Source organism: Panthera onca, chromosome B3, assembly GCF_046562875.1.
Source record: "Panthera onca isolate mPanOnc1 chromosome B3, mPanOnc1 haplotype 2, whole genome shotgun sequence".
NCBI lineage: Eukaryota > Metazoa > Chordata > Mammalia > Carnivora > Felidae > Panthera > Panthera onca.
In genome coordinates this window covers 20,444,989-20,471,782 of record NC_138344.1, presented here as the reverse complement: position 1 = coordinate 20,471,782, position 26,794 = coordinate 20,444,989, and the positions used below count along the sequence as shown (strand labels likewise).

Here is a 26,794-nt window from a genome sequence, read left to right as displayed (position 1 = left end):
AGAAACTATGATTTCCCCTCCTGCACTGCCATAGGACTCAGTCAATCTCTCCATGTTTTTCCATCCAAAAGTACCAGCCCTCGTCCTTCTGGTCAACCCAGTCATTTTCTAAGAATATAGTCTCAGAACAGACTAGAAAGTTGGGGTGGAAAGGAACAGGAAACCCAGCCCATGAACTCTGGTGGGGTGGAATCCCTATACAATTGTTAGTATGACATTCTTTGGGGGAGGACAGTGGGTCTCATTGTTTTCCCTGAGGCCAGGTACTCTCATCTAGCAGGTGAAGGGAGTTGGGACAATTCCATGAGCTTTATAAAGTATCTTCACTGTTACTGTAAGAGAGCCTCATCTCTTGAAGTTTTTTTATGTACAATATTTTAATCAAACTAGAAATCATCCACTAGGTTATGCGAGGAATATCATGAAGAGAAAGGAGTTATCATTCCTAACCCCTAAGAGACTGGAATGCAGACTTGGGCAAGGCCAGGAGGTAGCAAAGCCAGGTGTTCCATGGTGACAACTTTCTCCAGTGAGTCCCCCATGCATCAAAGCCCTTGGACCAGGAAGCCCACTAGCCCCCAGCTCATGCTCTGTGCTGGGGAATCAGACCTGTATGTAGTGACTCTTCCATCAGCATTAGTCATAATTCATTACTTGACTGGGTAAGTCAGTTCCCTCTGTTAGTATAAATGCCATTACCTACAGCTATGCTAATATGCCCATACTTCATTAAAGGCTGTAAAGTGATCTACTTTCTAATCTTAAGTATAAACACCTAAAGACATTTTCAGACTAAAAGTTTAATTCCAAAAAGGTGAAACAATCCATGGGTCAGTTGCAATTCTTAAATTTCATGTTGAACCAGGCTCAAGTCATAACATATTTGAGAAATTTAGCAATCACAAAAAGATTATTAGGATTCTTCTAAGCTAACAATTGAGATACAGAAAAACTAAAGACTCTGGCTGACACCACCAATCCAGGTCACCGTCCCTCTTTTCCAATTAATACGCAGTTGGTGGTGAATAAAACTTAGAAGTCAGTCTTCTATGAGCTCTAAAATTGACATGAAAAAAAAGCCAGCCAGCTTTTCAGTTATTTTCTGATCTCTTTCTAGTTTTCATTTAATGGAAAACTTGTCAAGTTACAACTTTTGTATGTGCCTCGCTACAGAGCATTTATTTTCTACAAATGGGATTTTCTCAAGACAATAACTATCCTGACAACACTAGGCTGATTGCAAGAAATCTATTTTTACCTATTTTCATGGGTGTTGGACATGCCTGACACTACCCTATTTTGTAAATTTATTGCCTTGTTCTCGGTGATCTTTGTGATAAATGTATTGTCACAGAGCACCCTGCTGACTATCCTTTATTTCCCCTTATTTTATAAATGCCAAGTTTGTTTAACTCCTACTATCACGGAAGTTTGTCAGCCAAATATAATAGTTAAGACTGTGTTCTAAACCAAGGCATATGCCAATTTCAATAAGTCAGAAAATACAAGTTAGTTCTCAAATTGGTTAATGATCCAAAAGTATCCCAATATCTTACCCCAAAAGGAGCTAATTATTCATTTGGTATACTTTTTAAGTTGTGATAAAATACATATAATATAAAACTTACCATCTTCACCATTTTTTAGTATATGGTTCAATAACATTAAGCACATACATACTGTTGTACAACCAATCTCCAGAACCTTTTTCATCTTGCAAAACTGAAAATCCATACCCATCAGACAACTCCCCTCCCCTCCTTCCATCAGCACCCACCCTGGCAACCAGCATTCTACTCTCTTATCTCTATAAACTTGACTGTCCTAGGTACCTCATAGAAGTGGAACCATACAGCATTTTTCCTTTTGCTGATTTCAGTTAGCATAGTGTTCTCATGTTGTAACATGTCAGAATTCCTTTCCTTTTCAAGGCTGAATAATATTCCATTGTTTGTATATGCCACATTTTGCTTATCCATTCATTTGTTGATGGGCACTTGGGTTGCTTCCTCCTTTTGGCTGCTGTGAATGTGGGCAGGCAAATTAAGATCTCTATGAGTCTCTGCTTTCAATTCTTGTGGATGCATACTCAGAATTGAAATTACTAGATCATATGATAATTCTGCTTAATGTTTTAAGAAATTCCCATGCCATTTTTCATTTGGTGTTTTTTAATAGTACAATTAGATAGTTTGAGAGGGCAAGTGATGGTGAACTCAGTAGCAAGTTCTTGGAACCATTAAGAATTCCAACATTATCGGGGCACCCAGGTGGCTCAGTCAGTTAAGTGTCTGACTTGTGATTTCAGTTCAGGTCAAAATCTCATGGTTTGTGCGTTTGAGCCCCACATCATCAGGCTCTGCTAGTGCAGAGCCTGCTTGGGATTCTCCCTCCCTGTCTGTCCCTCCCCATCTGTCTGTCTGTCTGTCTCTATCTCTCTCAAAATAAATAAACTTAAAAAAAAGAATTCTATCACTATCTCTTTAGCAAAGCAATCCTTCTCTCTGGAGCATGACATCTTGGTGTCCCCACTGCAGGCAAGCTTTGGGCAAATAGTGCCTGCAGCTTACCCTGGGAAAAAAGAAATTCCAATTAACTACAACACTTTACAATAAAACAGTAACAGAATTCTAATATACAGTTTCTGATCGTCTTGATAGTTTTGGAAAACAATGAAAACTAGGAAATTCTGGCTAAAAGTGATAACTTGAGGTGCACCTGGGTGGCTCAGTTGGGTTAAGCTCCCAACTCTTGATTTTGGCTCAGGTCATGATCTCATGGTTGTGAGATCAAGCCCTGCATCAGGCTCTGTGCTGAGCATGGAACCTTCTTGGGATTCTCTCTTCTTCTCTCCCTGCTCCTCCCCAACTTGTTCTTTCTTTCTCTCTCTCTCTCTCTCTCACTCACTCTCTCTCTCCCCCCCCCCAGAATAAATAAATATTCAAAATGTGAAAAAAGTGATAACCTTTTCCATCTCTCTTCTCCCTTGAAAGCCCACAGGTACAGATCCACAAGGACAAGGGGATGGGGAGGTGTGACCATGTGTAAGAGGGCCCAATGCATTTTTAGAAACCTAGACATGGACACAAAAGGGTGATCAAACTGGCAGATGCAGGGAGGAGGAGCTGAGGAGGTACAGGTGGATCCCCCTGCAGAATTTGGAAGGCTATGTGGGGTCAAAGCTACCAGGTGTCAGGAAGGTAGGCTTCAGGTCCACCAGGATGATACCAGGGCATGTGTAGAAAATAGGGATGTTTCATCAGGCCCTAGATCCCTACACTTGTCTCATTAAGCCACAAAACCACACACACACACACAGCCCAGGAGGATCCTGAAGACTAGTCCCACGTAAGGTCCAAAGACCCAGGGCTTCGAGGAGAGCTGGGTGCAGGGACTGACCTGCACCAGGCTGGAGGGAGCTGCTTAGGGGATGGGAGTATTCTAAAAGTGGGTTGTGGTGCTGGTTCCACAACTACATAATTTACTAAAAATCATAAAATTGTATACTTACAATGAGTGAATAGTATGGTTTGTAAATAAACCTCAAGAAAATATACATAGATAGACAGACAGATAGACAGACAGACAGACAGACATAACCAAAATACCAAGATATCATCAACTGACAAGTTTTCCATTTTTTTCTCCTGCGACCTGGCAGAATATGAGTCTGAGCACAAGATAAGGTCAGTTATAAAACTTAAGGAATGATTACCATAGGTGATCCAGCAATTCCACTTCTGGGTGTAATACACCCAAGAGAATTGAAAGCAGGGACTTGGACAGATATTTGTACACCCAAGGTCACAGCAGCATTGTTCAAAAAAGCTGAAATGTAGAACAACCCATGTGTCCATCAGCTGATGAATGGATAACCAACATGTAGGCTCTCCACACAACGGAATATTATTCCACGTTAAGAAGGAAGGAAATTCTGACACCTGCTACAGCACAGATGAACCTTGGGGACCTTATGCCGAGTGAAAGGAGCAAGTCACCAAAGGATTAATACTGTCTGCTTCTACTGAAATGAAGTTCCTATAATTGTAAAATTCACAGAGACCGACAGTAGAATGGTGGTTCCCAGGGGCTGGAGCGGGGGTGGGTCAGGGGTAGAATGAGGAGTTAGTGCTAAGTGGGTGCAGAGTGTCAGTTCTGCAAGATGAGAAAGTCCTGGAAATGAGTGGTCGTGATGATAGCTGCCCAACGGTGTGAAGGTACTTAAAACCACTGAACTGTACACATAGAAATGGTTAAGATGGTAAATTTTATCTGATGGGTATTTTTACCAAAGTAAAACAAAATTAATAAATAATGTCATTTTTTTCTCCTTTTTTAATATTTACTTATTTTTGAGAGAGAGAGAGCTCGAGCCAGGGAGGGGTAGAGAGAGGTGGGACAGAGGATCCAAAGCTGGCTCTGTGCTGACAGCAGAGAGCCCAACGTGGGGCTCGAGCTCACGAACCATGAGATCATGACCTGAGCTGAAGTTGGATGCTTAACCGACTGAGCCACCCAGGTACCCCAATAATGACATCTTTTCACCAAGAAAGGGAAGAATCAAAACAAGGCTAGCTAAGACACTTGGAAGTGGCTGTCCTGGGGCTGAGGCTGGGGGTGCATGTGCACAAGGGTGAAGCAGGGGCAGCTGTTTTCATTACCAGCTTCTCAACACTATTTGGTTTTAACTCTGTTGTGCACTGGATGGATTTTTTAATATTAATTTTAAAACATAATGGGAAGCAGCGGAGATGAAAAGAAAAGCAAATCGAGGAAGCTGCACACCAATAAGCCCAATGTCAATCATGGGCCAGATCATCAGGGGGGAGGTGGGGGGAGTGGGTTATCTGAGCAGCAGGCTCGTGAGTACTCAGGAAGGAAGTGCCAGGCAAATTCATCTCGTTTTCTCTTTTAATAAGGTTACGAGATTGGCATATTAGAGGAATGCTAAGCAGATGAGGACCTTTATTTCAGCAAGATGTTAACACACTGGGGCTGGCACAGCCACCCTCTGCGTGGCCTTGAGAGACACAGGCGGGGGTCCAGGGCACAGAGCACCGGCCAGACCTGGATGAATGATGGGTACTTGTTTAACATCACGAGGATTACAACATTGAGCCTGTGTCCTCAGAAGTAGGACACAGGACATCAGTCGGTTGAGTGTATGACTCCTGATTTTGACTCAGGTCATGATCTCACAGTTCATGAGCTCAAGCCCCAGTTTGGGCTCTGCACTGACAGCACTGAGTCTGCTTGGGATTCTCTGTCTCCCTGTCTCTCTCTGACCTTCCCCTGCTCACTGTTTGTCTCCCTCTGTCTCTCAAAATAAATAAATAAACATTTAAAAAAAAAAAGTAGTAGGACACCAAACTAAGATCAGATTATCTCCCTAGGCTAGAATGCTAACTTTCAAAGTAAACAGATGCTACAAATGTTTTGCATTTTGGTGCCACACTTCATAAAATGCCATGAGTAGTAGACCACAGGGGAAAAAGGAAGAAAGTATGGGGTCTTAGGTGACCATCACTGTGACCTAAGGCAGTGGGCTATGTGGTCAGGAGCTGCCCAGATCGCAGTGGAAATGGTCCACCGCCTGTCCCCCCAGCTAGTCCAGAAGGACAAAATGCCCAGCAACCACCAGATGAAAGCTGGGTGACAAGCCTTTGAATGTATGAGTAGAACAAAAAGCTTTGTAGGGAACAGGGTGCAGATGTGGTCTCCCACTTGGAAGACATCACTATGGGAAGGGGAATAAGGACGTTTCCTAATTCTGCAGGAAGAACTGGAGAAGTAGAATTGGTGTTCAGAATTATTTGTTTCTTCCTATTGATGGAGCTTGTGATGTGGTGAGCTCCCCATCTCTGGCTCCAGGAGACCAAGAACCCATGAATACCACTGAAGGAAGCCTTCTGCAGAGAGGTGATTTAAAATGAACCAAAACACCTTCGAATACCATATGCCATCATAATTATAGCAGCAATGAAAAGACCATCTGACATTTACTAAGTTTTCACCAGAGCTGGGCAATGCTGGGTAAATGCATCTTTACCCTGCAATTCCGTGATTCCTGAACTTTGTGGTCCATTATACCTATAATCAGCAAACCAAAACAAATAAGTAAATAAAGATATTTGATGTAAATCATGAATTCTTTAGGGTGACAGTCATATCTAAATGAGTTTCAAAATTCTTTACATTTAAAAGAAAAATTTTACCAGTTTAAATGAGAAACTAATTGCTTAATACTGACACCTAATTAATATTAATACCCACCAACCTTCTTCTTTTAGAGACATCAGTGACCTACCTAACAATTTTCAGAGGCAGTAGGTTCCCATGGAAGTAGACATTTCCTTTGTTTGTTCCATGGGATCTTGGATCACTGAAGCTAGGTTAGGCCAGGCCTTGCTCCTCCCAATACTGATGAATTAAGTTCATTCATTTATCCAACATACATTTACTAAGTGCCAGGCATTGTTCTATGTGCTGGAGAGTCAGCCATAAACAAGATAGATGCCGTGTGGTCGCCAAGAAACTAGGAGAAACAGGTACTACAGCATACAGGAGGAAACAGACAAATGGAACACAGGGAGCAGATGCTGAGGGCTCCTTTAGGCTGAGTGTGCAGGAAGGGGAGCCTTGAGAAGGAACAGGGCAGGGCCGGGGGGCAACCCACCAGCTATGTGAGGTTCTGGAGCTGTAGGTGGAGAGGGCAATGACTCCTGGGGGAGGGAAAAATCTGGTTTGAGGATCAGGAAAAACAACATGAATCGGGGAAAGACATAGGAGGGCCAGATCCACCCAGGTGGAAAGCAAAAGGGTGGTGAGGAAGGGAGAGAAAGCACTGACAGAATCTACATGGGGGGATGATGAGGTCTGATTTATATTTTTGTAGTGATTACTCTGGATGGTGGACAGAAGTGATCAGTGGATAGGCAGGGAAGACAGTGAAGGGACTAGCAAGGAAGATGTAGTGGTCCCCAGGGGAGCCACAGATGCAGAGCTCCCAGGTGAGCCACAGATGCAGGGCCCACAAGTGAGCCACAGATGAGCCTCTAGGTGAGAAGCAGGGGCTCAGCCCAGAGAAGGAGCCCCAGGATGGGGAGAGGGAAGCAAACTTGGGTGTGTCCTACAGCAGAGGTGAGGAGTAAGGGTGAAGGAAAAAGAGGAATCAAGAATGCCTCTTAGGCTTCTGACATGAATGATAGACAAGTGGAGAAGCCACTTTTTGGAGATGTGCCCAACCAGTGTCCCAGTCAAGGTTCAAATCCCAGCAGTTGCCAAAACAGTAACTGCCAGACCTGTGGTCTGTTCATCTCCCACTAAACAAGGATGGACAAAGGCAGAACATCACTCACCATGGAGACTAAATGTCCAGAATAAAATATGATCCCATTTGCAGGGAAGCGCCTCCACTAAAATGCTAAGGAAAAAAAAAAAAACACCTGAGCATTCAATGGGAGCACAGTGTGACATGCAGGTTAACAAGGATGCTTTTGAAGGCTGTGATGCCTTTGTGGTTGGTCTGTCCCAGTTACAGGCACTTCCTGAGGCTGTGTCAGAGTGATTAAATGTGGAAACAACACAGTGAAATGACCAGTGTCTTGCTATCATAACATCACTCCTTATAGGACCACACACGTTACCCTTAAGGTTTGAAGTTGAACATCGGTAGCCCAGATTATGACCACCTACAGCTGGGCACAGAAGGAACTGTCCAGCCCTGCTCTACTTCCAGACTGCCCATTCTGCAGTGTGACTCATCAGCCCTCAAATACACTCTGCCTGGGAGCCTGGGTGGCTCAGTCAGTTGAGCAGCTGACTTCTTGATTTTGGCTTGGGTCATGATCCCACAGTCATGGGATCCAGCCCTATGTCTGCCTCCATGCCAAGCTTCATGTCAGGCTCCATGTCAGGCTCCATGTCAGGCTCCATGGATGGAGCCTGCTTAGGATTCTCTCTCTCTCCCTCAGTTCCTCCATCCTGCTCTATTTCTGACTCTCTCTCTCTAAAAAAAATACACTAAGTCTGTTTCTGCCCACCCACATTCCACTGCCCTTCTCCACTCTCCATCGGACAAACCCCATCTATCTACCATCCATAGGTCTGTCTCTCCTCCTCCCTGAAGCCTCTTCTGATTGTTCCTGCCTCCAAAACATTCACCTGCATCCAGATGCTGACTGAACCACCACCTAGAGATCCCGCATCAGAGCGGACTATTCACTGCTCCTTCTCTTAAGTACAGATGGCATGTGCTGAATGGAATGCAAGCTGTATGAAAGCAGAGACCACCACTGTATTGCTTTTATTGCCCCCAAAGAACACAAAACAGTGTTTCTTAGCACTGAGAGCACACCCCCACCCCAGATACATACACACAATACTGATTAACTAGTGGAGATTTACAAAGTTGTGAAGTCATAAATATTTCTAAGTATATGTTGAACTTAACTGAGAAATTCCAATCTAGCAAATATTCATTTTACAAGGTGGTCCTTGAGGTGGGATCTAATCTGCAGTGCTGGACCACCAATCATACTCAAAAGTGAGTAATTAATAAAAAGGAACATGGATAAATAACCCAAATGGACATCTGAAGATTTGGCTAAACTAATTAGTAAAGCTCAATCATGTCTAAAGTTTTTTCCTCAATTATTTTTTGGATTCTTTTTTTTTAAATTTTTTAAAGTTTATTTATTTATTTTGAAAGAGAGAGAGAAAGCATGAGCAGGGGAGGGGCAGAGAGAAAGAGAATCCCAAGTAGTATCCATGCTGTCAGCACAGAGCCCAGCCCTAACATGGGGCTCAATCTTACAAACCAAGAGATCATGATCTGAGCTGAACTCAAGAGTCAGATGCTTAACCGACTGAGCCACCCAGGTGCCCCTGGACTCATTTTTATTAAGCTTCTGAATATTATGTTAAAATACAATCCTAATCATTAGCCCATAAATACATCATTTTTTAAATAATTTTATGATGAGTAAATATGTTTTTGAAGCTCTTGAATGTGTAAAGAGCTTCTTACATAACCCTAGTTTGGGGGGAGGGTGGCTACAGCAACTGTTAAGCTATGCAGAAAAAGTGTAAATACCATTTTTTAAAGTTCTTCTAGTTTAATGTAATACCTTTCATAGAACCAGCACAAAGGCCATCTGAGAAATCCTTCATGGCCAAATATTGGGAGATAGTTTTCCCCCTCATTCTCAGGGATGAAGCTGGCCCTTGAGGTGGGTGAGGGAAAAGCGTCCAAGATGTCCACCTCCCACCCCATTGCAACTGTCTCCCTTCCAGAAATTCCGACACCTGCTACAACATGCACAAACCTTGAGGACATCATGCTAAGTGAAATCAGACAGTCATAAAGTGGCAAATACTATATGATTCCACTTATAGAAGGTTCTGAGAGTCGTCAGATTTTTAGAGACAGAAAGCAGAATGGTGGTTGCCAGGGGCTGGGGGTGGGGAGAACGCAGAGTTAATGTATAATGGGGACAGAGTTTCAGTTTGGGAAAAATGAAAAGAATTCTGGAGATGGAGAATGGAGATGGTTGGTTGCACAACAGCATGAATGTACTGGACTGTATACTAAAAATGGTTAAGATGTAAATTTTATGTTATGTGTATTTAACACACACAATTAAAATGTTTTAAAAATTGAAAAAGGGGTCTCCCTTCCAGCCCCAATGGCTGCCTTCAACACATACCTCCCTTTACCACCATGGATGCACTTTGCTCTCCTTTTCCAAAATCAATGCTAATAGGTACTCACAAGTAAGAGCTAAAACCACAGATTTCCTGCAAGCAGCAGGGATTTGATATTATGTATGTTCAACACAGCTTTAAAAACCATAGAATGGATTTCTTTAAATCACTAAAAGGAGCCTAAGACAAGATCAAAGAACGGATGCTGAATTAAATAAACCTCCACAAACATACCACAGAAAATTACAACGTGCCCATGAACTCTGGAAGCACAGGGCAAGGCCCAGTGGGTGGGGGTTGAGGGTTGCCAGGGGACCACCACAACTGTCATGTTGGCTGCTTTCCGGTGCACTGAATTCACCGTGGGCACGGCCCATCTGGGTCTGTATGCCCTTTTCCCAGGGTGCACGTCACCTGTGAACAGATAAGCGTGTTCTCAGGCTTCATCTCGGGACACCTGCCCACTAGCAACTTTGCAAACTTCATGTCAACTCACTGCCACCCTCTCACATACTCCCTCCCTCCTCCTGCAGGTCAATCCAGGGGTATCACATACTTGTTACCAGGGCAACAGGCCCCTCCCCTCAGCCATGGTTGACACTGCTAACAGACCACGTGGAAGCCTGGATGCACCTCAAAATCCTTCTCCATCCTTCCAGAAGCTGCTGGAAGCCACAATCAAATGATGAGCATTAGCAGACAAAGTTACTGATGCTGAAAAATCCCTTCCTTTGACCCTCTTGTTAGATTAATTCATTGCTTGATTGCTAGTTAGTGTTCATTTCTTGGTACCAAGTCACCATTAAAAATCATTCTAGCTCACACAGTTATTTGACAAACATCATATCTTGTTTTACATTAGCCACCACTGTTGGGTGTGATCTTATAATGTTATAAAATACTGGCTGCTGTTCTTTGGCCCCCAGTGACTGCCTCTTGAAAGTAAGCCAAGGGGAGGATTGTGGAATTACTCTGCATTTTCCGGAATTCGCCTGGCAGAGCTCAGCCCAGTGCAGTGGATCTCAACGGGCACTGCACAGAGCCCAGAAGGATCTAGAAGGGGGATCAGGGTCTTCCCAGGTGGGGGTGCTGCCAAGGGGAGAGGGCATGAGCCCAGGCCCGCACCCTCATCCAGATCAACTCCATGTTCACATTTCACGAAAGCAAACTATTTTGAGCCTTTCAGGGGAAGAAAAGGCTCTGCTATCAACAGATTATTTCCCAACTGTTGGGTGGAGCATCGTACACAGAGGGCACACACTGATGTGAAAATCTCCACCAGGCATTTCTCCTGACAGCCCAGGGGCCTCTGCAGCTACAGGGGCAGCCAGAAGGATCAAGTGTGTGCTACTTGGATTCCAGGGTCTGAGCTGTGCTGGGAACAAGTTGAAGGGACCAGAAGGTCGTGCTGAACAAAGAAGGCAAAGGCTCTGGGGGCAGAGCCTTCTTGACAGCACTGCTGAGGAGCCAGTCTTCTGCAAAAGGAAGGGAAACCACCAACCACGAATGGGAGTGGCTTTGGAAAACAGCAGTGACAGAATGATATACCTTGCAAGGGAAACAAGAAGGACAGAGGGAGCAGAGGCAGACAGTGAAGTGAAGGCACAGGCTGGGGAGAGGGTGAGCACTGGGGAAGGCAGACAGAAAGGCAAGGGGCACAGAGCCTGGAGACACAGGGAGCACAGAAGCAGGAGCTTCGAAGAAACAGCTAGAAGGACTGGTGGTTTACTAGTAACAAAGGAAGGACCAGACCTCTGCTGGTAAGTGCCTGGTTGCCCACCCAGCATAACCTGCATAGCAGAAAAGTGGCCAAGGGTCCCCAGGGTCAGCAGATACAACAGAGCAAGACAGCAGGCTGTCCCAGAGGGACTGCACACAGTGTTTCCACCCAATGCCTTCTTCTGAGAAAAGAGCTACTACCCAGCTGTACACACACTTGTATATGCAGAGATTCAGAGGCACTGCTCCAGGCAGCAAGGTAGGAACCAGAGGGCCCAGGCCATGGGCACATTATTCTGTCTGGTTGGGGGCAATTCCAGCAATTGATTGCTGAGGTTGAGAAGCCCTAGAGAGGCCACTTCTAAGCAGGAATAGAGCCGATACAGCACAAAGGGCAGCACAAAACGGGACCCCGGAAGGCCGGGGATGGTGAGCATGCTCTGTGGGCAGGAGAAATGGGGCACAGGCAAGCACAGGGCCAAGGAGCACCCCATAACAAAAGAAGAACCTCAGAAGGGGGGTAGCAGCCAGAGCCGAGTGGAGCAGCCGCTTTAATTGTGCTCTATCTTTTCCCCCAAGAACTGCAAAACAGGGATCATAAGTGACCCTGGTATTTACCTTTTATAGAACAACGCTCTTCTGATGGCACCAGCTGCATTACCTTGTCTCCATCTCTGGAGACAGCTCAACGGCTAAAGCCATACTCTGTTATCTAATTCTTCCAGGGTCAGCGGTGACAATTCAGCAGAGGATGTAAGAGGAGAACAGCCTCTGAAGGGAAGCTGTTGAATATCCAAACCCACCTTGAAAATGTCACAAAATGATGACCACTTTCAACAAGGAATCTCTGGCTTTAGAGTACATACACACATAGATATACACATATATGTGTGCCCCAATACACACACAAATACACATGCATACATACACACATGCATGCATAAATATATACACACACATATACATGCCCAAACACACACATATACATATACACATACATACATACATATGTATAGACACACCCATATATACATGCAAATACATACATATACACAAATACACACACATACACACACATATACATGCATTCATATGTAAAGATATACATATATAAATACACACATATATACACATATACATGTATACATTTATACACATATAAATACACACCTGTATATACACAGGCACACATATATACACGTATACACGCATATATACAAATGCATCCATATATCCACATACAAGTACACACTACACTCATACACATATACACACATAAGAATCCCCTTTTTTCTTGGGACACCTGGGTGGCTCAGTCAGTTAAGTGTCCGACTACGACTCAAGTCATGATCTCACAGTTTATGGGTTCGAGCCCCACGTCGGGCTCTGTGCTGATGGCTCTGAGCCTAGAGCCTGCTTCACATTGTGTGTCTCCCTCTCTCTCTGCCCCTCCCCCGCTCACACTCTGTCTCTCTCTCTCTCTCAAAAATAAAATGAAACAGAACAAAAAAAGAATCCCCTTTTCTCTATTTTTTAAAGGTTCAAGGGTTAAGCTTACAAGCACTTACACATGATTATTAGAAAGGAAATAAAAATGCATTATAGGGGCACCTGGGTGGCTCAGTCAGTTAAGTGTCCAACTCTTTGTTTCAGCTCAGGCCATGATCTCACAGTACATGAGTTCAAGCCCCATGCCAGGCTCTGTGCTGTCAGCTTGGTATTCTGTCTTCCTTGCTCTCTGCCCCTCCCCCACTTGCTCTCTTTCTCTCTCTCAAAATATATAAATTTTTAAAAACACATTACAAATATCTGTTGAAGGCGGTCTGCACTCTTCTGCAGCTGAATGTCAGCATCTCTTTCCCTGGAAAATCCGTACTACTTCAAGCAAATTAAGAAAGCCAACACTGGGGTGCCTGGGTGGCTCAGTCGGTTAAGCATCCAACTCTTAATTTTGGCTCAGGTCATGATCTCACGGTTCCTGAGTTCAAGGCCCACATCAGGATTCTCTCTCCCTCTCATTCGGCCCCTCCCCTGCTTGTTCTGTCTCTCTCAAAATAAATAAATAAACTTAAAAAAAATTTTTTTAAAAGCCAGCATCATCAGACTGGGAAGCATTCCTTTAGGTGAAATGCTAAAGCCGCTGTAATCCTGTGCTGCTCAGCATGTCCTACTCCGTGCTCCCCACCACCTGCTAGAGAAGGGCACTGAAACAATGGCTGTGTGTACAAAGTAGAGGGCACACAGACAGGAAGTACACAGCACTGCAGAAGGCATCCTGTCTCAGACACGAGGTTCCCAAGCCCTCGCTAGGAGGCCAAAGACAAGGCAACAAGGGGGGCCCGTGGCTGCCAGAAAGCTTCCCTCACGGGAAGGCAGCTGCCCTGAGAGAATTCACATCCAGTGGGGCCAGATCTTCCAATTTTGCAAAAGAACTCAAAATCCATATTTTACTGTGAAGTCTCCCAAGTTCTAAGTATTAGGAAGTAATTAAACATTTTTAAACACTGCATGAGCTAAATAAAACACATCTGGGAGTGGCAGATGAACACCTGCGGGTTTGGTTTTATGAACCAAAAGCTATCCTTCTGTGTTCAGGGTGAACAGGAAAATACATGTTAAAAATAAAAATAATAATTGTCAGAAAGTCTACTATACTGATTGATGCTATGTCTGATTCGGCAAGGAAGCACAGGTTGGCTTCAGTTGAGAGCAGGAAATGTAAGTACCCACCTCAGGCTCACAGCAGATTGACCTCAGGGCGTTAGCTGAGCCCCCAGCTCTCGTCTCCCTGGGTGCGTGCTGGTGTTCCAGCATTCATTCATGACAATCTGACAATCTCAAGACCAGGAGGGCCCGACAGGCTCCCAGAAGCCCTAAGAACTGTGAGCCCATCTGTGATGGGCTCACAGCTTCCATCCGCTTCTGAAAAGGGCCCCAGACCTCGAGAGGGGTGTTACTGCCTTCATCAACACCCTCATCTAACAAATGGATGAGAAACCTGAGGTCCAAGGGCTTCTATACCTGGCTCAAGACCACCCAGCACATAGGATGGTCAGGACCAAACACAGGGTTCCCATGTCAAGGCTGGGTCTCCTGGTTGACAGTACTGACAACCTTTTTTTTTTTTTTAATGTTTATTTATTTTTGAGACACACACAGAGACAGAGACAGTGAGAGAGATAGATCATGAGTGGGAGAGTGGCAGAGAGATAGGGAGACAGAGAATCCCAAGCAGGCTCTGTACTGTCAGTGGGGCTCGACATGGGGCTCGAACTCATGAACCATGAGATCATGACCTGAGCCAAAATCAAGAGTCAGACCCTTAACCAACTGAGCCAGCCAGGCATCCGGACAGTACTGACAAACTTTAAACACCCACCTGGAGCCTGGGCATCATTAGGACCTTAAAGAAAAACGCTGCGGTCCATGAAAACTCACTTCTCTCCCATCCGCCCTAATTAGGGGCATACTCCAGCTGTTAAAGAAATCGCAGCAAAGGCCCACATCATGTAAAGACCAGTGTTCACTTCACTGAAACTTTCAGGGAAAGTCCAAATCACCAAGCTCAGAACTGGTGGGTAGAGAAGGAAGTTACTAAAGATTCCAGGAAGCTGGCAAAGAAAAACCATCTATAACTGTTTCCCTCAATGTTGGATCCTTGTGTCATGGTCATCAGAGTTCTCAAGCAGCAAAACCAGGGTTGTATGTGGTTGAGGCTCCCACTCCCAACCCTGAAATATATCTCAGATGGAAAGGGCTGGCTGTGCATGGCCACCAGTGCTAAAGCCAGCCATGGTCCTTGTCCTCCAGGGCTCCCACCCCTCAGGAGCCCATAGATGGTTGCGACCTTAGTAGCCAGGGGCTTTGGGAAAATGCCTAACTGCAAGTGTTGCCCGTGACCAGAGACAGATGGCCCAGCCTACAGGTCTAGGTCCACCACACCTGAGACCACCACCTTTGGTGGGCACCACCCTCGAAAAAAAGCACCAAACTTGACCACCCGAGTGTGGGCAGCAGGCCATGGCCACCATCAGTATTCTCCATCTCCCTGTAATTCATCCACTCCTTCCTTGTAACCTGGCTTCTGCCCACTAACTAACCAGGACATCCCCCTTGTGGAAGGGACGGGATGTCACCTAGTCCCCAAGCTGTCCCTTCCCATCCAGTCACCACTTCCTGCTGGGTCTTCCTTCAAAATTCCACAAGGGGCTGATCTATCAGCCAGTATGCCAGCCAACCAGCTGGTTACCAGACGAGGAGAACCTCCCATGTGGCCCTACAGGAAAAGGCACATTAAAAGGTAGCCAGGAGGCTGCCTGGAAAGCACAGGACTGAGCACCAGGACAAACCAGGCTTTCCTAATGCTGCCAGCTCTGGCCTGGCAAGTGCCATCACTTCTGTCATCCAGAAAGGCTACGTCCAGCCGGCAGGGGCAACCCTCCTGGGCCAGGGCAGCAGAAACAGTCCACAGAGATGAGTCTTTCAGTAAGTGCAAACTTTTTCTCAAACAAAACACAAACGGTTACATTTCAGCTTCATAGTTAGGTCCAATCTTTTTGGCCATTCCCACCCCGACAATCTACACGTTGTGGTACCAAATGTGGACTTGGGTGTCCCTAAACCTCCTTGACCACAGAGTTCAAAGTCATCTCTCAGGAGGATGATATCTGTAGACACCTGGTCCCATTCATTACATGCTGATTTTTCCTCATTTTACTTTGGAAGGAAACCCGTTTTCCCATTATAGAAGCATCTCCCTGTTATTATCCTAGAGAATCCTGTAAGTCCTAAATTATACAAACCAGAATAGAATCTGACCCTCCATAAAGAGCACAGATTCATGCCAAAATATGCCAACACACATGCAGCATTTGACAGAGAGGCAGGGTGGGTGTGAAAGCAACAAGTGTGGTCTGGGGGCCAGCCTGTGCTTCCAGTGCTCACATGCATGATGCTGATAATAATTACTGCTTCCAAGGACTGTGCTGGGGACTGATAAGAATGTTAGGCCAGCACCAGGCTCACAGCAGGCAAGCTCTATATATTGCTGTTATTACCACTGAGCTGAGCAGTAAAGTGCCCCCCACAATGGCTCTCCCATGCAGGGCTGGGGTCACAGGGCTGCTGGAAAACGTGCCACACTCCACCTGGCTCCCTTGGCAACCACCTGCAGTCACAAACTCAGACCAGGATGTGGAGGGCCCATCCACTCCAGGCTCTGTAGAGCACGATTAACTTTAAGGAGGTCTGAAGCTGACTCTCACTAAGGCCGACAGAAGGCACAGCCAGGGCAAAGAGAGGGGACTCCAAGGCAAGATGCAGCCCTAGATGTTCAAACAGAGAGAAGATGAAGAGAAGGTGGCTTCTTTGAAGGGTCCACACTGTCCCCCAGAGGAGGGGAATGAAGCCATCACAGAACAGAATGGGAGTTCTGAGAGACTCATTAGCACTCTGGATGCCTTCTCCTACTTTCCACCCACCCTAGCCAACCATCTAACTTCTACTGGCATGTCTTCCAGGCTCCAGGAAAACCAGATCCAACAGAAAGCCGGACTGACCCATGGTAACAGGTGTTCTATTTCACTTCTCAGTGATGTCCCTGACCAACAGTGGGCATCCGTCTCCTGTTCACATTAATATCCATCCATGAGATAATAGCCCATTAAGAAATACTCGCAGACAAAATAATCCTATTCAGGGAAAATGGGACAGATCTGTAAATGAAAACAAATTTATAAAATGTCAAGGGATGACTGAAATCTAGAGACATAATACTTACATAAAAATTTTAGACAGCAAATTATACTGTTACAGATAAAACTCTGGCTCTGTAATTTTTACAGCTAAAATCTGCAATTCTTTTTATCCTAAAATAATGTTGTTTTAAAATGAAACTGGGGGTGCCTGGGTGGCTCAGTTGGTTGAGCATCTGACTCCTGACTTCGGCTCAGGTCACAATCTCACCATTTGTGAGTTAGAGCCTTGTGTCGGGTTCTGCACTGACAGCATGGAGCCTGCTTGGGATTCTCTCTCTCCCTCTCTCTCTGCCCCTCCCCTGCTCATGCTGTCTCTCTCTCCTCAAAATAAATAAATAAATGTTTTAAAAAATAAAAGTAAAATGAAACTGGTTATTTACATAAGGGGTTAATATTTTGAAAAGCATTTTGTGTATGATAGTATATGCTTACAGTTTCAGGAACCACTGTAAATCTCACCTCCCACTACCCCACCATCCCCTAAAAGGAAAAAGTCTATATTCACATCTGTTAGGAATTGTAGGGGAGCAGTTAAATAACCCTTCCTCATTTTCAGAAGGCTCTCTGAAGTAAAAAAACACAAGAAGAAAATGACATTAGAACCTTCATTCACTAAACAGGTACTGAGTGCCTACTGTCCCCAGGCACCAAGGAAGTCAGCACGGGGTCTACAAAGAGGAAAGGCATGTCTGTCCTCGTGGCTTAGCCACGACAGCCATCCAGGCGGGTCTGCTGGACATGTGTCCCTATTCCCTTACCTCTGCCCCTGTCCACTCTCCAATTCCCCAGCCAGATTCCAGGCCTTGGATGTTTTCACCAGAAGCCACGGGGAGCATGCTTCTCACATGGTCTGCCTCCTGCCCTTCCTCAGGCCTGTCCTTCTGCAGGCCCACCCTGAACTTGGCTGCTCGCAGCCTCCCCCAGAGGTCAGGCAGCCCCCATTCTATCAGGAACCAGCCCAGAAGCCCACTCAGGTCCAGCCACCTGGGGTTCAGCATAGCTATCTCAGCCTGCTGTCTTATCACCTCCCTCTATGTCTTCAAGGCCAAGAGTGCTATGTGATATCAGCTCCTTTCTGGGGCACTTTGCTGCTTCGTACCCTTCCTGTATGCTGTGGAGCAAGCCTTAAGGCATGTTCACTGTAGAAAATACAGAAAACACCAGGAAGAAAAACAAACCATCGTCACATGAGTGCCAGACTGCACTATTAATTTCTTGATGTACACACATTCTTAGAGACATGCATCTACATAAATGTGCATGAACCAAAAAGGGGGTCATTCTGTACATACTCTTTTGTGAACTTTTATGAATTGTTCATTCTTCTTTGATATGTCATAAACATTTTTCACATCAACAAATATGCTTTTACAAAATAATATGTAATGACCATATGTGATTTCACAGCATAGGTAAAGAGAATCCTTCAGTTGTCAGTGGGTTGTTACAGGACTGGGGAGTGTTACTGGTACTGATGGGGATGGGCCCAGGCATGTGTGGCTCTTGTGTGCACAGCTGCCCAAAATGCTAACAGCATCCTCTGTGAGAATACTGACTTAGCTAATCCCCTTGAGGAGGACATTTATGTTCTCATTCATATTGCTGTTATATGCATATTTTTGCATTAATGATGGGCCATTCTCTCGAGATAAATTTCAAAAAAATGGAACTGCTGAGTCAAATACACACGTTTTTAAGGCTTTGGGATCATACTGCCAACAGCCCTCAAATACTTGCCAGCATTCAGTGCAACTCATTCAGAAAAAAAACACTACCTGTGACAAGCCAGGTGCTGTGCCAGGTGCTGGGGATGTGACAATAAACAGGCCAGACATTGGCCCTGATCTCTGAGAGCATGTTCAGGGCAAGGGGGCAGTGTATAAGGGCCCGTTTCTTCATATCTTCACCAACAATGGGTTTTACCATTCTTTAAATCTTTTTTTTTATTTATTGACATACCATACCAGTAATAACAATAACTATTTATTAACTGCTTATCACGGTCTAGACATAGTAATAGTAAAAAGTTTTGCATAAATTATCCTATTTATTAACCTTTAAACAATCCAAAGACTCAGGAATTATTATGCCTACTTTATTGTGGTTTTTGTTTTTTGTTTTTGTTTTAAATAATCTCTATGCTCAATGCATGGGGCTACAACTCAGGACCACGAGATCAAGAGTCACACGCTCTATAATACCCACTTGTGAGGTAAGAAAACTGAGGCTTGGGAAATTAAAGCATCATGCCCCATATCACATGCTAAAGACTGCCAGGGAGGCCATGAGCCTGAGTACCAAACTCCAAAGTCCAGGCTGCCTGCAAAACCAAAAAGCACCATGTTATCATCAATCTTACTGATTTAATTACTAGTGAGGTTTATCAGGGCTCCAATCATGCATCTTATATTGACTGGCCATTTATATGCTTTTCATTCATTATTTTTTTACTGATTTTCTACTGGACTTTTTTCTCATATTGATTTGTTAGATTCAACACGTTAAATATTTTAATACATTGGGGCACCTGGGTGGCTCAGTGGGTTGAGTGTCTGACCCTTGATTTCAGCTCAGGTCAGCCCTAGGGTCGTGGGATCAATCCCCACGTTCGAGCCTGCTTAAGATTCTCTCTCCCCCTTGCCCCTCTCCACCCATGATCTCGCTCTAAAAAATAAAAATAAAAATAAAGTCCAAATATTTTAATACATTTCCTACCACAGGCAAACTTTTTTCTGAGCTTTCTGTTTGCATTTAATTTTATTGAACCAGTAATAACGTTTTAATAGCTAGCTGGAAACATCTTTCATTCCTGTTCCTTTATAAAAATGTCCTTGAATGTTGTTTTTCTATTTCTTCCTTGGACACTAGCCCATTTGGGGTTTTGATTCTTCTTGAGAAAATGTGATGGTATCTTTTCCTCAAAGAACATTTATTTCAATAAAGTTTTCAAGTATATCAGAGTCACACACACACTTATTACATTTAAATGCTTATCTCTGCATTACATGCTCATTTTGTTCAATATATTTTCTTTGTTTTTCTTCTTTTGGAAGATTATTCTTATCACACAATTTTTTAAAAAATCTTATTGGGCTTTTCCAAGAATGAACTCTTAGGTTTATCCATCAATTCTACTATTTTTCTGTTTCCCAATTTTTCATCTCCAATTTTATCTTTATTCCCTCCTCCTATTTTTACTTGGATGTGGATTATTGTGGGGTTTGTTTCTACTCTATTCAAGTGGTGTGTTCAGTTCAATTTTTTTTAATATGAAATTTATCATCAGGTTGGTTTCCATACAACACCAGTGCTCATCCCAACAGGTGCCCTCCTCAATGCCCATCACCCACCTTCCTCTCCCTCCCACCACCCCCCATCAACCCTCAGTTTATTCTCAGTTTTTAAGGGTCTCTTATGGTTTGGCTCCCTCCCTAACTTTTTTTTCCTTCCCCTCCCCATGGTCTTCTGTTAAGTTTCTCAGGATCCACATAAGAGTTAAAACATATGGTATCTGTCTTTCTCTGTATGACTTATTTCACTTAGCATAACACTCTCCAGCTCCATCCATGTTGCTACAAAAGGCCAGATTTCATTCTTTCTCATTGCCACGTAGTATTCCATTGTGTATATAAACCACAATTTCTTTATCCATTCATCAGTTGATGGACATTTACGCTCTTCCCATCATTTGGCTATTATTCAAAGTGCTGCTATAAACATTGGGGTACAAGTGCCCCTATGCGTTCAGTTCAATTTAAAAATTTTTTTTCTTGTTTAACAATAAAAGCACTGAAACTATAAATTTTTCTGTAAGAACATGTACAGAAGTTTGATTGAGAGTATTGCTGTTATTTTTAATTTTCATTCAGTATTTGGTGTCATTTCTATGCACTTTATACTTACAATGCAAATGAAGCCTCCCTAAAATGATAGTTTTGTGTATCTTAAAACTTTATATAAATGATGTACTATTTGGGCTTTTTTAAAAGGGTCTGACATTTCATTTTTGATTTCCCCTTTGATTGAAAGGTTATGGGCCTAGTGGCTGTGTTTACTATTCATTTTTATTTGTTTGCCTTTTAAAAAATGACAACCAGCTATCTTATCTATCTTCTTTATTAAATTCTAAATTATAACCTGGTGGTCATAGATATATAATTCCTGTTTTGGATAAGCTGATGTTTTTCCTTGAGATCCAGAATATAATCAACTTTTTAAATGGTTCATCAATATTTGAAATAAATGGGTAGTTTCTTCTAGAAGAACAGAATATTGGGCAGAGCTACTAAATTGTTCTTTTATATTATTAAATTGTTTCATATCTTTACTCATTTTATCTTATCTGTCAAAGAAATCAGAAACTTACAGACTATAATTCTGTCAATTTCTCACTACATTTTTAATAATTTTTATTTTATGTATTTTGAGGGTATATTTTTTTTGTAAAGGATCAGAACAATTTCAATTCCACTGTGCAATCTACCTTTTGTGACTATAAAACAACCTTACTCATTCTTTTTGATGTCTTTTGCTTTGATTTAATATCACTTCCTTTCATCTGTACCTGTCTTGTGTATCTTTGCCCACTATTTTTAACCTTTCTTGGTTTACCCATGTGACATTTTAGAAACTCACAGCTGAGTTTTATTCTCTGACCACATCTATTTTAATAGAGGACTTTAAACCATTAACTGTAGGGACATCTATATGGATTTGTCTTCCTTCTGTCACCTTGATTATTTTTATTTCCCTAGATTTGCCATTTGCAACACATTACTGCCCCTTCCTGTGTTTACCTCTCCCTGCTCGCTGCAGTCTGTGTGTATACTGGGTCTGGTAGTCCTGAGGGCTGGTATATCATCCCCCCCACAGCACTCAATGGTCAAGGCACAGACCTGTGACCCAAGTCTGGTCACAGGGGCTTTCTCTGGACTTCCAATCTCAAGCAAAGTGACGTGAGGATGGAAAGAGTGGGAGGGATCCATGCATCCCAAAAGCAATGCTTCTGCACAGTGGAGCAGTGCCTGGGTCCTGTCCAGGTTCCACGCCTGTGTCTCTAGCCTGGGTGGTCAGGATGGGGTGGAGAGCAGAGAGAATCTCTCTCCTCAGAGCTGGGAAGTCAGAGGCACAACCACTATTGCTTGGTCCCCTGTTTTATTCTGGGGCTCACCCATGAACTAAGAAGGCTGCAACATTTGGACACATGTAGGGTAAATTCTGTGTGCTGGCCTTCATGGGCTATATTCTGTGACCCTCAAAGTATTTCAGGATGAAACTGCACCATCAGAATGAAGAGAAAGTAGAGAAAAGAGCTTCACTGAGAAAAGCCCATTCAGCCTGTAGCCTGAAATCCAATGTGCTTCAGAATCTAGCAATCTTAAATTTCCAAAAGTGGATAATCTGACTTCTCACACCAATCTAAAATTAGCACAAACCGTGGCAGTGAAGGGGACCCAGAGTTTGGGCCACAAGGAGGAACAGGATGCCTGAAGCCCCTCCCAAGCAAACCCTGTTACTTGGCCCCTTGCCTGAGTGGAGACATTTATGGCAAAGATGGAACAGAAATGCCACCTGGGGGTGGGGGTAGGGACAGGGGTGGGGGAGGGGAGGGGAGGCAAGGGACGGGTGAGTGTCTCATTCCTCTCTGGGGGAGAAGCCATGCAAGGGTCACCAAAATGAGGGCCAAGAAATGCCAAGAAATGCCAGCAAGGAGCAAGCAGAAGTCTCGCACACTGCTGGAGGGAGTGGACACCAGGACAACATCCTGGAAAGCTGGAGTAACTACCAGAGTTGAACATATGCCTGCCCTGTGCCCAGCAACCCTTCGCTTACCCACACCCGTCCGAATGGAGCATGTATTCACCAAAGGCCACGTACAAGAATGCACCTGGCAGACCTGACCCCACTAGCCCAAATGAGAAACCACCCAAATGCACATCAACAGCCAAACTGATAAATAAATATGACATATTCCTCCTCTAGAGCATGCCACAGCAGTGAATACAAATGAACCACAACTACACTCAGCAATCAGACACTAAACAATACTTAAGGTATGACTGCACTTACATGAAGTTCAAATAATAAGCAATATTGACATGCAATGCTAAAAATCAGAATTAGAGTAACCTTGGGGAGGCGAGCAATTGGAAGGGAGCCCAACGGGTTCTTGGGGCACAGGAGAGGTTCTGCGTCTTGATCTGGGTGCTGCTTACACAGAGATGCTCATTTCGTAAAAGAATTTTTTAATTAAATTAAATTAAAAAAACCACACTACACACACATTGAGCTGTGCACTCAACAATTTGTACAATTCTCTGCATGTATGTTAGACTTCAACAAAAAGTTCAAAAAGGGGGGGGGGGGTGCTGGGGAGAGAATCTGTTGCTAGGAGACAAAGACACCAGAATTCTGGCTTTGGCTACTTGCCCTTACAACTCGCAGTATGGATACACGCTAAAGCCTATGACATGTTTCAGAGAATTTTAGCACCAGAGAAACACCAAGCCTGGCCAGCATCTGCCAATTTCTGGCCCCTGGACCACAGGATGTGGGGGTCAAAGAGCTGCAGCCCCACCTCAGACATAGTGGGGAACAGTGGTCTAGGAAGATCTCCTGGCTCACTGGACCAAGGTACCTGCGAATCATGCCCAGACCCTGAGCTGGGCAAGCCTCCAGGTACCAACCTCTTGGGGAGGAGGTGAATGCACTTAAGGGCATTCTGTTTTTTCTTTTTTTTTCCTTTTTTCCTTTTTTTAATTTAAGCATAATCAACATAGTGTTTATTTCAGTTGTACAATATAGTGATTCAACACTCCCGTACATTACTCAGTATGCATCAGGATAAGGGCACTCAATCTCCTTTGTTTTACCCATCCCTCACCTACCTCCCCTCTGCCAACCATCAGTTTGTTCTCTGTATTTAAGAGTCTGTTTTTGTTAGCCTCTTTTTTTTGTTCATTTGTTTCTTAAATTCCACATCTGAGTGAAATCATATGGTATTTGTCTTTCTCTGACTGACTCACTTCACTTAGCATTATATCCTCTAGATCTATCCATGCCATTACAAATGGCAAGATCTCATTCTTTTTATGGCTGAGGAATATTCCTCTGTGTGTGTGTGTGTGTGTGTGTGTGTGTGTGTGTGTGTGTGTGTCTTTATCCATGCATCTATGAATAGACACTTGGGTTTCTTCCACACTTTGGCTATTGCCAATAACACTGCAATAAACATACAGGTGCATATATCCTTTCAAATTAGTGCTTTCATTTTATTTGTGGAAAACAGTATGGAGGCTCCTTAAAAAATAAAAAATGGAATTACCATATGACCCACTAATTCTACTTCCAGGCATTCTTAAGGTACATATCCAGAAGAATGGACCATGTAGACCTTAGGTGGCTGAAAGGTATGACCTGTTTTAAACATTGCTTCTACTCCCCTGGACAATTACTCCTCTGTGGATCACATTCCACTTGCCTCCAGGCAGCACTGCCCAATAGAAACATAATCCGAGCCTTGGGTAGAATTTAAAATCTAATAGCCACATTAAAAAAATAAAAAGGAATTAATAACATATTTCTCCAAACCAATGCACCAAGATTATTATCATTTCAACATGTTAAAAATATAAAAAATTATTAATGAGAATGTTGTGCATACATTCTTTTATGTATACCATGTCTGTGAAATGTGACGGGTGTTTTACACATACAGCACATATCTCAATTTGCACCACCTACAATTCACTTTTAAGCACTCATCCCAAGGAGATAACCAGACAAGTATCCAAAAATGTATACACAAAAACATTCACTACAATAAAAAGGGAAACACATAAACACACCAAGAAGTAGCTGGGTGTCCAGCCCTAAGGAGAACATTGAGACCCCTACTCACAGTGCTCTTTCCTCTCAGAGTGGCCAGCTCCTTGGCTGGGGCAGGGAGACTGCAAGGCTTGATGATTTACAGTCAGAGGAGGACATGAGGCACAGAAGGGGATTTGGTGGATGGAGGAGGGTGTGCAGAGAGTTAGGGAAGACTTAGAGAAAAAGAATTGGTTCCCAGTCTCCCATATCCCAACAGAGGGGATGAGTGTCCAGGAAGGAAGGGGCTTGAGGGCAGAGCTACACCAACCTGGACTGGACATGTGAGAGCAAACCTGCAAGGCAGGAGGCGGCACTAAATGTTCCATTTCCCAGGCCACTCTAACTTCCCAAGAAGGGTAAGTAGGACCCAGAAAATCCCACAGCCATGGTAGAGGGAAGGGGGGTGGCTAAGGTGGTGGCTGGGGAGCTCAGAAGGGAAACAAAGAGCCTGGCCCCAAAATGGCAAGATGAAGTGACCCTAAAGGTATGATGGGAACATGTCGAATGCTCAGGGGTTCCATGAGGAATCAGGGGGAACTGAGTCAGGTGGGGAAGGGGGAGGGCAGACTATACCCAGTCACAGGAACCAGAGGACACTCTGTTCCAGCCTAACTTGAGCCATGGACAGCAGGACAGCAGCAAGCAGGTGGAGAAGGGATGCTGCCTTGGGATCCCAGAGCACTGAAGAACTCTGCACCCGGATCCCTGCTCCTCACCTCCAGGAGGTAATAGAGCCACAGCCTCCCTACAACCTGCTGCCACCCCAGAAAGGAGCCTGCAGGGAGGCAGAAGGCTGAGAACTGGGAGGTGCCCAGCAGTGCCTCTGGGGTGCTTTTCAAAACTGAACAGTGCATAGGAATCCCCTGGGGACATGGTTAAAACGCAAGTCCTGATTCATCTGGGGTGGGACCTGAGGTCCTGCATTTCCGGCAGGTTCCCACGAAATGCACACACTCCCAGCTATGGGCCACACTTCAAGTGATAAGGAAGGGCCTAAAGAATCTGTTTGAATTAAACGGAAATTAATTAATTTTAAAACACTGATACGGCATAAAGATTAAAAATATTAAATCACATGGTTAATACACTCTGACTTTCAAGTAGATGGGAGATTCATACATAAAACAGACCAGTTATACAAAGAACCAGTTATACAAAGAAATCAGGAACTGACAGGCCCCCTCCACATCTGAGCTTAGTGTGAACCCATTCTGCAATTCCACCATACCTCCTTAGGATCTAATGAAACTTGCGAAGTAAACACTTACAGGGCATAAAGATTAAAAATATTAAATTACAGGCCTAACATATCCTGGTTCAGCACACACAGGGCTGATGGCAAGGAGAAGCCCGTAAATAAACAAGCAGCACCTTAATCTTCCTTTATGAATCACAGAGTTGGGCCCAGACACTTTCCTTGTTAGGAGTGCTCCACTGCTCCTCTGACTTGATGAATGGGCAGGTTCCACCTCTGGCCCCAAATACTGCTGAACACTGCATTTTTTTTAAGTTTATTTATTTATTTTGAGAGAGAGAGAGAGAGAGAGAGAGTGAGCAGGGGAGGAGCAGAGAGAGGAGTGAGAGAGAATCCCAAACAGACTCTATGCCAGTAGCACAGAGCCCAACATGGGGCAAGGCTCCATCCTGTGAACCGTGAGATCATGACCTGAGCCAACATCAAGAGTCAGTCACTTAACCGACTGAGCCAACCAGGCACCCCCAAACGTTGCATTTTAAAATTTTAT

At 44.1% G+C, this 26,794-nt stretch overlaps 1 protein-coding gene across 3 annotated transcripts in view; it reads right to left on the bottom strand.

Annotated features, from left to right (window-relative positions):
• The window catches only part of ENTREP2 (endosomal transmembrane epsin interactor 2), a 475,619-nt gene that overhangs the window by 350,041 nt on the left and 98,784 nt on the right, over nucleotides 1-26,794 (bottom strand). The window lies entirely within an intron of this gene.